This window comes from Poecilia formosa, unplaced genomic scaffold (assembly GCF_000485575.1).
Source record: "Poecilia formosa unplaced genomic scaffold, Poecilia_formosa-5.1.2 Scaffold460, whole genome shotgun sequence".
NCBI lineage: Eukaryota > Metazoa > Chordata > Actinopteri > Cyprinodontiformes > Poeciliidae > Poecilia > Poecilia formosa.
In genome coordinates, this window is record NW_006800399.1 from 28,745 (window position 1) to 44,206 (window position 15,462).

General features: G+C 38.1%; 2 long non-coding RNA genes across 5 annotated transcripts in view; one reads left to right on the forward strand and one right to left on the reverse strand.

The window, feature by feature from the left end:
* Positions 1-1,973: 1,973 nt before the first annotated feature.
* On the reverse strand, positions 1,974-9,175 carry LOC107833811 (uncharacterized). Of its 3 annotated transcripts, XR_001659582.1 has the most exons (6): positions 8,993-9,175; positions 4,519-6,784; positions 4,333-4,426; positions 3,319-3,902; positions 2,565-2,724; positions 1,974-2,211 (listed from the first exon to the last, which is right to left on the reverse strand). It is a non-coding gene; the product is annotated as an uncharacterized LOC107833811 (long non-coding RNA). The 3 variants fall into 3 exon arrangements; XR_001659581.1 differs by lacking the exon at positions 1,974-2,211 and having other exon boundaries at positions 2,297-2,724; positions 4,519-4,730; XR_001659580.1 differs by lacking the exon at positions 1,974-2,211 and having other exon boundaries at positions 2,297-2,724.
* A 2,491-nt stretch (positions 9,176-11,666) lies between these two features.
* The window catches only part of LOC107833815 (uncharacterized), a 14,246-nt gene continuing 10,450 nt past the window's right edge, over positions 11,667-15,462 (forward strand). The window contains exons 1-2 of one of the 2 annotated variants that reach the window (XR_001659586.1): positions 11,667-11,827; positions 12,627-12,964. This is a non-coding gene — a long non-coding RNA (uncharacterized LOC107833815). Of the gene's footprint in view, positions 11,828-12,626; positions 13,028-15,462 lie in introns of those variants that run through there. The other variant, XR_001659587.1, reaches the window with a different exon arrangement.

Genomic DNA, 15,462 nt, shown 5'->3' on the forward strand with positions numbered 1-15,462 from the left:
GTAACTACATTAATCATAGCTCTTCTCAGTGTTTCTGAGAGTTTCTGGTGGTGCAGCTCTGTGCTGCCTTCAGGAGAATGGGACATCAGAGTATCAACCATAAAATTTCACCAACATGGCATTTACTGTGCAAACCAGAGCTTTCAAAAACTAAACTTCCAGATCATTTTAATGCCATACAAATATGAGACAGAAACAGTGATTATATCTTTATATAGACCTGTCTATTGATTTATAGATTAATAGTTTTACTGGACAGAAATTATAAATGTCATGGTGGGTCTTAATTTCTGAGCCCACATGCAGAAACTCACAGAGGCAGGATAAAAGTTTAGATGTTTTATTAACAAAGATAAAAGTGGTCAAAAACACCCACAGTCGTGAAGCTGCAGTGGGAAGACTGGCACGGCTGCACACAAAAGGAGAGTGGAGGTGAGTTTAATGGTTGTAGGAAAACAGGCTATTGGTATGGGTTCAGTGCTTACTTGTAGTAATTTGTTCAGGTCGGGGGAGAGGTCCGGTACCAGGTCGCGGTTAAGTGGGGGCTGACTTGGAGAGAGATGAGGGACGGACAGACTCGAGAGAGAGACTCCAAGAGCTTCGGGGCAGGCTCCAGCGACCGGTGAGTATAGCTCCCAGCGTCGTGGACGGAACTCCCTCAGGGTTTGAAAACGGGAGGTCTCCGGGGAAACTTGAAAGTGTCCTGGAAGGAGTCACAAAACAGGTAAGGGTTTGAAGGCTACTAGAAACGATCTCAAAGAGACAAACAGTAGAGAGGCTGGAGGTACCACAATAGGTAAAACACTCTGGCGGTGAAGTGCAGGAGCCTGCCGCTTAAATACTCTTCTGATGATGATGATTCGAGCCAGGTGCGTCCAGCAGGAACCAACTGACACACCCACCAAGGAAAAGTGGCTCCTGGCGCCCTCTGATGGTCAGAGCTGAAAAGGAAGAAAAAACCCAACGTGGTACCCAACAATAAAGAACAAATCTGGTTCTTAATCAAATCCTAATGAGTCAAGTTGAAGTGTCATGGAGTCATCAGCCTCATGACATTAACACTGACATGGAAAATAATATTAAAGAAATAAATATATATCAAATCTAATTAAAAATATAAATAAGTGATAAGTTATTTACTGTTATGGTCTGTAAGATATATTTATTCTCAGTATCAGATATGATGTCAACAAACCCATGACATTTAAACAATATTATTTTACCTTTTATCTGGACATAGTGTGTGTTTNAGCGATTAGGTTATGTATTCAGCAAGTACTTTTACTTTTAATACTTAAGTATTTTTAAAAGCCAGTACTTTTTTACTTTTACTTAAGTAAAATGTTAATGTGGTACTTTGACTTGAGTACATTTTTGACTGTGTATTTGTACTTTTACTTAAGTAAATTTTTTGAGTACTTTCTCCACCACTGGCTGTAGCCCATATGGGTTTAACAAGCCCTGAGTGGGTTTTCAGTGGGAGCCATTCCTGTAGGAACAATGGGGTCTTTTTCTCACAAGTGAATTACATTCATAGATATGCAATCTTAACAAACCAAAGTACTAAATGCTTTAGCACAAAACTTGTGTGTGTGTGTATATATATAAAAAAAAGAGATGAAAAATTTATTTTGGTTAAGGCTTTTATTTAGTAATTTGAAGTTTTTTTTTTTTAAAACTCTTCAATTAAAAGAACTTTAACATGGAGGAAATGATGCCAGAACAAGAAATGCAGTGGTAAAAAAATCTACAAAATTATTCATATGGCATATGAAAACAGAAACTAGTGTACTATAACATTTATAAACGTATATCTGTATAACAAATGTATAAACATATCTATATATTTACATATCTAGATAACTATATCTAATTATGTAGATGACTAGTTATGTATCTCTATATATATAGATCTATAGCTAGATATTCAACTATATCTAGACATCTATATATTACACAAAACTATACAACTCTTTCACACTGTTTTTGGCAAACATTTTTATAACTTATATGCCATACTTCAAAGCTCTTGTACGTCACTGCAACTGTCCATCTTGGAAGACCTGCCCACCTGAATCCGAGCTGGCAGCCTCCCTAGTCGTTCTAGCCTGTTTCCACCACGGTCACGGGCTCCAGTGAACCACTTTGAGAGTGCCTTTTCCACATCTTTGTGTGTGATTCCGTGGATGGATGCATTTCTTTTAAGTGCCCCTAAATATCAAGCAGAAGTAGAAATTGCATTAGTGTTTTACTTTTAGTACATTGTAACATTAATGAGATCTGCATCTTCCCCTTTATGGGTCAAAAATGCTTGCAGAGATCTTCCAAAATTAAAGCACTCTCGAGTCATTATTATGTACACATTAGAGATGTGCCAATCGATCGGCCACCGATCATAATCGGCCGATTTCCGTGAATAAGAGTATGATCGGTGATTGCCAATCACGATCACCTGTATCTTTTTTAACCTAAAAGATTACTAAAAATAAACAAAAGGCGTATGACAACCAAAATAAATTAACAGATGTATAAGAAAAAAAGTGAATATAAAAACTGATCTTTACCATATACAACATCAAAGAGACGCAGGTCCCGGAACTTGTGCTTCCCATGTCGCCCAAAAAGGTTGAACTGGAACGCCAATTCATGGGACATGAGGAATCGCATTGCTCGTCGTACTGCATCATCCAAGGATGCTCCTCCAATTTCTGCAACCATGGCAACCTAAAGTATAATGACAGTTGCAAAACATTTTAAAATCAGGATACAACATTTTAAAATCAAACACATTTAGTTGTTGATTGATTTGTTATCGTTTCACACATATATAGCTTATATGTTTACTTTTATACATGGACAAAATGTCAATTGTTAATGTATGTATCAATTTAAGCAACAATAAATTTTGCTGGTAAATACATTTCCAGAAGTTACTGTGATTAAATGTTTTGAGACCATTTTCAAATAATATAGTAGTAAATAATGCAAGAACACATTCTCAAAGATTGTTCAACTTTAAATTCTAATGAACAATGAGCACTGCAACTAGAAGACAATTTCAATATCCAAAATAAACAAAACAACACAATTAAATAAAATGAATTGTGAAGTCTTTGTAAGCAAATGTGTACTTCAGAAAATGGCTAGTTGAGACCCAAACACCAGACTGAATATTTGTCAAGCAATTCTTGGTAGAAACAGAAAAATGATAAATCATGAAAATTATTTGTTTTAATTTATCATGTGGTTAGTTGATTATTTGCTTACTGCAATTGGCCTAATTTAATGTTAATTTTAAGGAACAAAATTTTTACTTACAACTCCAGACATGAAGTCTGAGTCACTCAGCTTTTCATTCATGCCCAGGACATCATTGATTGTACACATTGGCAAAACGGCTCCCTCAGGCGGTTCAGCCAGTGGTGAAGCATTTTTCTGTCTCAGTAAGGTATTCAGCAACTGTCCATGTACTTTGAGTTTCTTTGACCTCCTCAAGGAGCATAACCAGTCGTGTAAACATAGCCTCTCCCAAGCTGGAGCTGCTCCTGCTCAATGAAGTCCCAGGACTTGCAGAAAGACTTACACTGGGGCTTCTCAGATTTGGAGTTGGTGCTGTGCTGGGGCTTCTCAGATTTGGAGTTGGTGCTGTGCTGGGGCTTCTCAGATTTGGAGTTGGTGCTGTGCTGGGGCTTCTCAGATTTGGAGATGGAGCTCTGCTGGGGCTTCTCAGATTTGGTGATGGAGCTCTGCTGGGGCTTCTCCTCCTGTGCCCACCGAGACTATACACTTTTGAGGCAGATCCAATTGTGCTAAGTTCCAAGGGAGGAGAAGGTGGAACTTCATTCTCCAAGGAGTCCACACTGTCTTCACTTGATGAAAATGTGCCCCATTTTTTGGAGGATCTGAAATGATAAATCAGAATTTAACTTGCAAAAGTGGTAAAAGTTGGTTTAAAAAAAAGCTGAGGTCTAGTGAGCAATTTAACTAGGATTTATTTCAAGTTTATTGTGAGAGATACAAAAATAAGATCTAAACAAGATCCAAAGGATAAGAAAAAGCTACAGCTGAACCCATGAAAACCAATAGGGAAGAAAGTCAAGAAAATAGTAATTTAATTCAGTAAGTCTACAGTAAAGCTCACAAGCATTAGCATTTCATCTTGAGTAGTTTTCCATTCTTACAAATATGTTGTTCCTTTAAGCTCTGAAGGATTAGGAGGAAAAAGTAAAGCGATGAGAACCAAATGGAAAAAAGAATGGAGAGCAGCTCAAATGACAACTAGGAAGAAAGAAGATCTAGAGTTTTGTTACATATGTTCCTGTTCCACAGTACCTTTTACGACGCTTTTCTGGGATGTCATTATCCGTTTGCAGATCTGATGTTGCTTCTGCCTTCACAAGCTTTCGTCGTGCTTCTACATAGTAGTCTTTAGAAAAGAATTTTTTAAAAAAGTATTAAAACATTTGTAAATCTAAAGCTCCTGTTTTCAAAATCTTCATATAAGTAAATGTTTGTCACCTGCATTTCCAAGAACACGCACACAGCATATCTTCCATGAAGCATCTGGCTGTAGTTGTTGCTTTACTGCCTTAGTGACATTTATACCAAGGCCTGCTGGCCAGAAGCACTGAACCTTGGATTCGTCTGTAAACCAACATGATGGGATAATATCCACCAACTTCTTTCCCTCTGTTGACTCTTCACTGAATTCCACGATGCTGAAGGACATGCTGGAAGTTCATATTAAGTCAATTAGTGGTCATGTAACTGAGGAAAGACAACATGACCGTCCCGCAAAGGAAGGAATACCAGTTTTTTGGTCAGGCTTGTCACTGGTACACCATAAAGATGGTCAGACAGTTGCATCACAGTTCTGATTCCTAGACAATATGAATCGATAGGGTATCTGCAGAAACAGTCTTGTTGTTCATAAAATTGACACACAGTGTACATGACTCCAGAAAACAACTGTATTATATTCCTTATTACAGCAACTTTGCCCTCAACATCAAAACAGTTGTCTCCCACGGAACATGATATGACATTTCCCTCATGTCTGTATTGCCTGAATTGCATGCGAGCAGGAAAGTCTGGGAGAGTTGGACCACATGAATGTGGAATTTGAGGTTTACTCCATCTTCCATCTTCTCCCAGAATGGGCTTTTCAGCTAACCGCCGGACGACTTGTTGGCGAGGGTTTTGGGGTCTCCGTACAAGTCGCTTCAAAGTCCCAAGATAATTTTCAAAGGGAAAACATGAAATATTGTCCAAGGCACCATATTTTCTAGCATCATCTGCTAAATGTATGAGACAGTGGGTGTTGTAGACTAAGTGTTCTGTTCCATATACCTTTGCAAAATTGGCAACATAACACCAACAATTTTCCAGCATAGTCACAGTATTTACAGCACAAAACAGGACTGAGAAGAATTCTCATTGCTATTGAGAGCAACAGAAAGTTGTTGTACATTTGTGCTGATAGTCGTCCTTGAAGAACCACTGGGCCAGTGTACAACAGAAATTGTCTGAATTCTGTTGCCTTCCATTGACTGTATTCCATCAGTGACCGTGGTTTTCTAGAAAAATTTCTTGGAAGGTGACCTCTGACTGATTTCAAGTGATGCGAAATAATGGAAATGGTAACTGCAGACAGACGACACCTTAAAGGTCCTTTGATCCACAAACTTATAACTTTTTTAACATGTCCTAAACAAACTAGATGCATATAGTCAAGCACAAAGCTTGACACCATTCCTATGCCAAGCTGCTGCAAGGGTGAAACTCTATGATGGTGGTCTTCATCCGTCAAAAGTTCAAACGTTTCATCTGTTCGCAGAGGTGCTGTACAATCAGGAAACACAACCTTCTTTATCCATGTAAATTCCATGCTCTGTACAGTGTTCACAGGAGCTGTAGCCAGAATGACTTGATACATTTCAAAAATGCACGAGCAGGTGCATCACAGATAAAGGCATCTGGAAGTGCAACATTAAAATGTTTTCCTCTGTAATTCAAACCCTCTTGAGTTACTGATTTCAGGTCTTCAATAAACTCTTTTAAGTATTTTGTGACACAGTCAGGCTTGGTCACACCTGCATACAAACCAACGATAACAACACCAGACTTTGGAAATTCCTTAATCATGGCCAAAATAGGCCACAACTCCATTTTTGAGCTTTTGAAGAGTGGTAAGCCATCAATGTTCACCCGGAGAGTTAACGTATCAACTGAAAGATGAGAGTCATTTAACAACTGTAAAGTTAGTGCCTTAGCCAGACCAAAATGATAGTAAATACCATGTCCCATTTCTTTCACTTCACAGGTTTTGGGAGTTGACAAAAGACTTCTAGAATCCTTGGGTAAATCCAAATTATAGTCCGCTAAAATATGTAGCAGCTCTGTCAATGCACTGTGTGAGATATTTCGATTTGCTGCCCAATCAGCGAGCTTAATTTTAAGTTCACATGTGGGATCAGTTTCTTCAGAGGTGCTGTTGAAATCCATTTCAATGTTACTGGCAGTACATGTTCTTCCAGCGACTGATTGTTCTTCATTTTCATCTTCGAATTCTGCATCAGACTCTTTTTCGTTTTCACTCAAATGAATCTCAAAGCTCCTCTTTTCACTGGGAATCTGATTGTCCACTTCAGAAGCACAATCCAAATAAAAACATGTGCCACTTTTGACCTTGAAGTCTTCTAAAAACTTTAAATGCTCAGAAACTTTGGCTTTAATCCGTCTTCTTTTTGTTCGAGTACTACAATAGTAATCCATTCTTTTAATTCTGTAAAACACAAACAAAGCACACTTTTAGATGGCTATTTACTAAAAATATGAGAGAACACTTGTCTAAAGTCTAATTTTGTCTTTGCCAAATACTTTTTTTTATTCAACAATGATTAATTAGAAAAATTTTACGATTAAGGTATTTCATGTGTTAGTTGAAATTTAAAAGATGATAAGCAAGGACAAATTGAGTTTTCAGGATGTAAAATGGTATGGAATTAAAATTGATATTTCACAAGAAGTGTCCCACCGATAAGACAACAGCCCTGAATCATAAAATAAACGCATGTATGTCTTAGGTGTCACTGTTTTTATGACACTGATACAACTGGTTATCCAGCACAGTTCTTATTACTCAGTGCATTGCTCATTCAAATATTGGCAACAATTATATAAATAAAGTAATGGCTTCATTAAGTAGTTAATTAGCAAAATCTAGAAAATAACAAAATTTTGATTATACATTTAAAAATTGTTTCAAGATTGATTCGTTTCTTTTAGTCAAGGGATTTTTATTTTGAAAATTTACGACTTCCATGCCACTCTCACACACAGCACTGAGAAATATTGCATTTGTTTCTATGAATGGCTTTTTTCTACAGATTGCTTCATTTCTTCAGCCAAATTTGAAAGCACATTGACAAAATTACTGTTAAGCTCATATACAATTACTAGAGGTGTGCTGATCGATCGGCCACCAATCGTAATCGGCCGATTTCCGTGAAAAAGTGTATGATCGGTAATCGCCACTCGTCTCTTGTTGCCGATCACACAAACCGATCACCTGCTTCTCATTTCGCAGCCTGCCTGTGCAGCTGGTCTCCTCTTTCCTTCACTGCACAAACGCGCAGCAACAAATCCTAAGTGATGTGGAACTATAACGCACTGAGTGAATGGGGAAGTTTGCGTGTTGCTGCGTAAAATACAAGCAGGTCAAAATGCATCAACACAACGAATCTAATATGGGATAAAAACAATGACATACTTGACGGAGTTTGGCTACATCGAGGCTCAGTAAAAAAGACATACGGAGGATCAGATAGCAGGTAAAGCAGCGCACAGCTACAAACACTCACCCGGATTAGCATGACGGTCAGAAAGCTAAACAAATAACCCGCAAAATTATTTAAGTCTTCGAGCTGCGATGTAAGACGCTGGTTCTGCTCTCCTGTTGAACCACTGCTACGCTACAGGTAGTAATATTTGACAGACGGAGCTTCGCTTCTGCTCCACCTGGTAGTGACTCTCACACCGAACCTCTGTTTAAAGCTGCAGCATCTAACTAAAAAAATACATTTTACATACATATTAAAACTTCTCGCTGTCCTAACATGAGAGATAATCTCTAAAAAATAATCGATCTCCTCCCTGATCTGCATAATTACTCCGCTCAATCAGAAACAGCCAATCAGAACTAGCAGTAATCAGCTAGCCGCCATGCTAACAGGAAGTTTTCTTTCAGTAACTCTGGATTGTTTATTGTAATGGAACCTGTATTTGCCTTTGAATGTTAAGGTTTATACTTGAATTTTTTGGCAATGTTGAGAGGTATTATTTAGCCTCTTCAGAGCCTTCATGTGTTTTCAATCTGTTAAAGGTAGTATTACAGATAGTACAATTTGCACAATGCCTGTTTTGTTTTTTTCTTGGAAAAAGTTATTAAACACAAGTGTTATTAAATACCATTAATTTAATGGTGAATTAATGAATTCACCATTAAATTAAGGTGAATTCATGGTTCCTTTTCCACATAAGGTAACAGTAGTGCTTATGATTAAAAAAATAATAATTATGTGATCGGTATCGGTGATCGGCCCTCATGGGTGACCAGAATCGGAAGTAAAAAACCTGATCGGCACATCTGTAATTACCTTATCATTTAAGGCATTGTCAATTAGATCTTTTAGAGTGACGAAAGCAATAACTTAACCGTTGTCAAATGACTCATCTTTGAATTCATACTTTAACTCTAAAGGTAAACATTCCTGGGGTATCACTCTTCAGAAGCTGCCTATTTTGTGGCCTATTTTGGCCATGATTAAGGAATTTCCAAAGTGTAATTTTGATATTGATTCTTTTATTTACTGTCAGTTTGGCAGAAATAGTCATTTGTACATAAACCTTGCCTTATAAAATGGTTATAAAATTGCAAGAAAACATGTAATTCCTAAAACCTAGATATTAAAATCACAATGTATTAATCTACCTTTTTCAAATCTTTTGAAGGTGATCTTCATAAGTTGATGCTCTTGAAGTCTGCAAAGAAATATAATTTTATTAATGCAGTTTATATAACATTTGGGCTTTTCAAAAATAATAATAAAATATTTAAGGCAAAACACCCTTTGTATAGTTTAATCACTGTAGTCATATATTGTAAACACTGAATTTCACCAATGCAATTATCCTCATTTATATGATACTGTGACAGGACCAAGACAGTAGTATTAATCTTCAGAGTAGTTTAGAAAACAACCAATAAATCACTCCTAAAATATTGCACATATAAAAGGACAAGAGCTACACTTAAATATAAGTACATTTCACATAGTCCTAGCAAAATATTGCAAAAACATCAAATAGAAATTCATCTTTCAATCTTTGATTCAGGCTTGGCCACTGAAGACTACTCTATAGACCACAGGTGTCAAACTTCACTCCTGGAGGGCCACTGCCCTGAAACTTTGCCTCTGCTGCACCACACCTAGAGTAATTAGATAATTAGCAAGACTTTGGAGAACTGATCTACACAAAGAGGTGATTAAGCCATTTCATTCCAGTGTTTTGAGCCTACATGTAAAAACTGCAGGATAGTGTCCCTTGAGGACTGGAGTTTGACACCCGTTCTATAGTCCAACACAAAAAAGTTGCAGATTGAAACAAACTCTGACAGAATAAAACGCTTTAAAAATATTTACTACTATGCCTTCATTCCATTTACAAAAAGCTTTTATGCAAAATATACTGAAACCGCATGGGCCGCATATAGTGTTGCCCATTTCTGTCCCATTCCCAGTTAGCCCACAATAATGATGAACAGAGTCCATTTAGCCAAAATGGACTGACAATGAGTCCCATTTTAGGTTAACCATATGGGCCTCATGTAGTTAGCCCAGATAAAACCCATGCCCATTCATCATTACCTATAGTCCACAACGAAACGATTCAATGCAGTTTCATTAAAAAAATGCACGCATGGGTAGATCCCAGCCAAGCCAGCGTGCATCTAGCCATGCATGCTGGCTTAATTGGCTGTGAGAAAGATTACTAAAAACCAATGTACATAGAATGAAAGCAAAGTAGTTGGTTTTATCGTGTCAAGATACTTTAAAACAACCTCCGCTAGAAACTTAAGATTGATTAGTGAATAGACTTTATTCTGCCGCTCAAATTAACCGGTGGCAGCAACATGGCGCCTTAGCGTATTTGACAATGGTATGGCCCAGAACAGTTTGAAATCGCTCTGCATCCAAATATTCTTACCTTAATGATGGCAGGTGACTTGTGTGTGCGTGTGTGTGGGTGTGTGTGTGTTTTAACAATATCCCCAAAAAAAAAAAAAAAAAAAAAAAAAAAAAATTAAGTCTCTACTCCGGTCATCCGAACTATTATTTAACTAACGAATTAAAATCTATCCCTAAAATTTGATACAATACAGACAGACCAGACAGAGGTGTACTTACAGCTTCTTTAGTAGAAGGCCAGCCAACCTGCAGACTTCACACCAACGGACTGATGAGACTACGTTTGATTTTGAAACCGCATATCCATCCGCAGTTAACAATTGTACGTTTTCCAAGAAACACAAGATTAATTTTGAGATGCTACATCGGTTTAACAAATGTAAAACCGATGTAGCACTCACAAATGTTCTCAATGAAAATAAATAAATATAGTCGTGCTTATTCAAATGTGTTTTGGAACTACTTTATTTAGTGGATGTGTAAAGTGTCTCTTCAGTTCACCAATCTTTATTGGCAACGGTGCCAGAGAAAAAAAATGAACAAAAAGGTTATTGAAAAAAGATTCAAAGATATAAATGTTACGTTTTTTATTTTATTTATCCTGACAACTTGGAAAATGTTTACAGATGAACAAACATGCTCAAAATTTTACTCTTTCTCACTTGAGTTTTGTTTGAATTGATTTGCTAAACATATTTTTCACAATGGTCTGATCTGAACTATTTCTCCAAATAAGAATTAAGTCCTGCTGTGAAAGAGCTGCAGCGGTCTGAACATCCAATTGATAATAACATTAAATTAAATTAAATTTAAAAAGAAAAGAAGCAAGTACAAAAGTCCACTCTGAACCAGGACCTATTTTGAGTGAGCAGCAGAAGATTATGCATATGTCACAAAAATGTCTGGTGTAAAATAATAAAAAGAAAAAATGTTAGGAGTTCAAAGTGTAGCTTGAACAATACTGAACTGGTTTAAAAAATAAAGCATATTTTGGTCTTCTGGAAGCCAAGTTAATATCGGTGTTAGTAAATGAGCCAGACACAGAAATCATGTATGTTCAAATACAATACATATTCATGACCTCCAAGACGAGGTCACCATACAAGGAGAGATTTTCATTTTGTAGAAAGAAAAGCTTATACAATTGCTTCTACAATTTACCTTTTATCAACTCCAATACAGGCCAGCTGAGTAACAATTTCATTAGCATCAATCTGACATCTCTGGTAATTTTTTTTCAAAGTTTTTATAATCTTGCTCTTGCAGGTTTTGCTTTTTACATAGTGAAAAAATTGAAAGTGACAGGGTAACCACATTGCCTAATCAAATTTTAACAATTTTTTCACATACCCCACATGAAAACGTAATGGTGCCTACATACCCATGCCCAGGTCCAACCCATGTATGTTTAGCCCATGCTTACCTCATGTGGGTTCAATGTGGTCAGCCCACATGGGCTGCCCATGTTGGGCCCTTGATAATGAAACTACATGGGCACCACATAGTGTTGCCCATTTCTGTCCCATCCCCAGTTAGCCCACATAAAAAAGGAATGGGGCCTACATACCCATGCCCAGGTCCAACCCAGTTATGTTTAGCCCATTCTTAATGTGGTCAGCCCACATGGGCTGCCCATGTTGGGCCCTTGATAGTGAAACTGCATGGGCCCCACATAGTTTTGCCCACTTCTGCCCCATTCACAGTTGGCCCACATTACTGCTGAATGGGGCCCATATGTTTAGCCCAAATGGGTCAGCCCATATGGGTCCCAGTTTAGGTTACCATATCGGTCACATACAGTTAGCCCATACAAAACCCATGGTCACTCATAACCCATGTAGCCCACATCAAACCCAAGTGGGGCCCACCTATGCATGCTGGCTGGGAAAAAGAAAAATGCTAGGACTTCAAAGTGTAGCTTGAACAATACTGAACTGGTTTAAAAAATAAAGCATTGAAACATATTTTGGTCTTCAGCCTAGTGTAATGTCAGTGTTAGTAAATGTGCCAGACACAGAAATCATGTAGTGAGCATGGTTCAAATACAATACCTCTTTATGACCTCCAAGACGAGGTAACCATCCAAGGAGAGCTTTTCATTTTGTAGAAAGCTTATACAATTGCTTCAACAATTTACCTTTTATCAGCTCCAATACAGGCCAACTGAGTAACAATTTCCTTAGCTAAAGGCCATCAATCTGACATCTCATCATTTTTTTCAAAGTTTTTATAATCTTGCTCTTGCAGCTTTTGCTTTTGACATATAGTGAAAAGTTTAAAAGTGACAGGGTAACCACATTGTCTAATCAGATTTAAAAAAAATTTTTCCCATTACCCCACATGAAAAAGGATTAAGGTCTACATTTTCCTACCCAGGTCCAACCCATGTACGGTCAGCCCATACTTATCACATGTGGGTTCAATGTGGTCAGCCCACATGGGTTTCCCATGTTGGGCCCATGATACTGGAACTACATGGGCCCCACATAGTGTTGCCCACTTCTGCCCCATCCCCAGTTAGCCCACATAAAAAAGGTATGGGGCCTACATACGCATGCCCAGGTCCAACCCATGTACGGTCAGCCCATACTTATCACATGTGGGTTCAATGTGGTCAGCCCACATGGGCTTCCCATGTTGGGCCCATGATACTGAAACTACATGGGCCCCACATAGTGTTGCCCACTTCTGCCCCATTCACAGTTAGCCCACATTAATGCTGAATGGGGCCCATATGTTTAGCCCTAATGGGCCAGCCCAAGTGGGTCCCATTTTAGGTTACCATATCGGTCCCATACAGTTAGCCCAGATAAAACCCATGCCCACTCATAACCCATGTAGCCCACATCAAACCCAAGTGGGGCCCACCTATGCATGCTGGCTGGGGGAGTTGAGCCTTTTTTTCATTCAGTGTCATCAACCGAAAGAAAAAAAGGCAGGAAGAGACGATAAAGCTGATATTTAAAATGAGGTCGATAGGTTTAATTTATCATGGGATTAATTGATTTATCGTTTATCGCGACAGGCCTACTCCCAGTGTCAGAATTTCAATGAGGAAGTTACTGCATTAGGTTTTATATCAGTTTAATATGTCTGCTATAACTGATGTGTAATTGCATGTAAAATATTTCAATAGAGTTTCATTTACAATTTTTATATCTTTGTGTGATGTGGTAGATCTCAGCTGGCTGATGAGAGAAAAAGTAGATCTTGGTCTCAAAAAGTTTGGGCACCTCTGGTCTAATTGATCTAGCTGTTTCTCTGCTAATAAATTACAAGATCCTAAGTACTTAACTAACCTTTCATTTTGTTATGGATTCTGTGTTTTCCTCTATCTCCTTCATCTGCTTACACGTACACGCTGCAGTTTATATAACCATGTTTGTGTTATGTAAGCTGTCACCAGTCATACATAAACAGACTGAAACTGATTAGACTACTGTTTAGGGAGGGTACAGATTGCAGAAAAGAATAAAAAGCTAAACTCGCGTTACAATCTTTGTCTCACTTGGTTCCATCCATAAGGTGTGCTAAGTATGGTCCAGCGCTGGACGGTCAATGTAACTCTGTATCTGTTCCATTTGTATGACATGTATGGCTTGTAACATTTGATCATTTTCTGCATGAAAAGTCTGTTTTTATACTTAACCAAATCTCATTGTTTCTCAACGTAATAACACTGAGGGGTTCTGGTCGGGTTCCAAAAACTGGTAAACAAGGTTTGTTTACCAGTTTACCAGGTCTGTTTACACCCAGGTCGGGTGTGCATAGAGACAAAAATGATTGAACTACAAAAGTTTAGAACACTTGAGTAAAGTTTATAAACTCATCTAAGTAAAAATGCAGTGCCAAGGAATTCCTTCAGTGAATCCCTGTCGTTCATAGGTACTCGAGAATCAGCAGTTTGAGACTTTGGGATTGGTTTAATTATAGATTTTTGCCAATCAGATGGAACCAAACCCTGTTGAAAACATGTGACAAAAAGACTGAAGAAAATCTGAAATAAACCAGGCTGTTTTTAGACTTCATTTAACTGATTATCATAACCAATAGCCTTCCAAAATTTTAACTTATCAGTAGCCTTATGAAGTTCATTTTCTAAAACTTTATTGATTTATAAAGTTCAGAAATTCCTGTCCTGCCTGAACCAAAAAAACCCTGGTAAAAGGAGATCATTTATTAATTTCCTTCATTATTTGAAGTAAACTAAATTATTTGAGTAAGACTGACTTAGATTCGTCATTTGTCACACTTAATGAATTCATTTAAAAAAAAACTCAATACATTGAGTTGGATGATCATAATGTATTGAGCTGGATAAACTTAGTAAATTGAGTTGGATTCAATTCAATTAAGTGGATTCCAGTAATTTCTTTTTATAGTGCTTCACAGAAGGGAAAAAGTAATCTTGGTCAGATTTTTATTTTGAAATTTTGTCATTTAAGGATCAAAGCAGAGAAAGAAAAGCTTCGTCAGGACGAGGAGATGAAGTTGGAGAGAGCTCGGACGCTTCTGGAGGCCAGACAGAGGCTGGAGGAGCGAGAACGGCAGGTTCTGGAGCAGCTGGCGCTGGAGGAGGAGGAGAAGGAGAGAGCTATACAGCTGCAGAAGAGAAAGAGGGAGGAGAAGGAGAGGAACAATGAGAAGTGGAAAAACTCTGCAAGGTAATCTAACTGATGTATGACCTACTGATTCATTCTGACTCTAACGAAGCTGTAGAAATATGTTAATCTGTGTAGCAGTGAGCATACTGTAGAGATTACTCAAAGATTAGTCAGTTATCATTTTCGACTCCCTTAAACTCCCAGAGCCAAGCAAAGATCTCAAGTAATCTGGAGTTCTGGTTAAATATAAAAGATGTCCCTGATGTTCTGGAGTGATTTTATCAGTCACCTCCTCTACATGGATGACATCATTCTGTACGCCAAGAGCGAGCGAGACATCGACTCACTGATCCACACCACCAGGATCTACAGCACTGACATTGGGATGTCATTCGGACTAGAGAAGTGTGGCCGGATGGTTACAAAGAGAGGGTAGGTCGTCCACCAGAAGGGGTCTTACTCCCAGAAGGAACAATAGCCGACATAGAGCACAGCTACAAGTGCCTGGGAATACAGCAAGCAAACGGCAACCTCGATGAGGTCACAAGGAAAGGAGCCACAGCCAAATACCTCCAACGAATAAGGCAAGTCCTGAGAAGCCAGCTCAA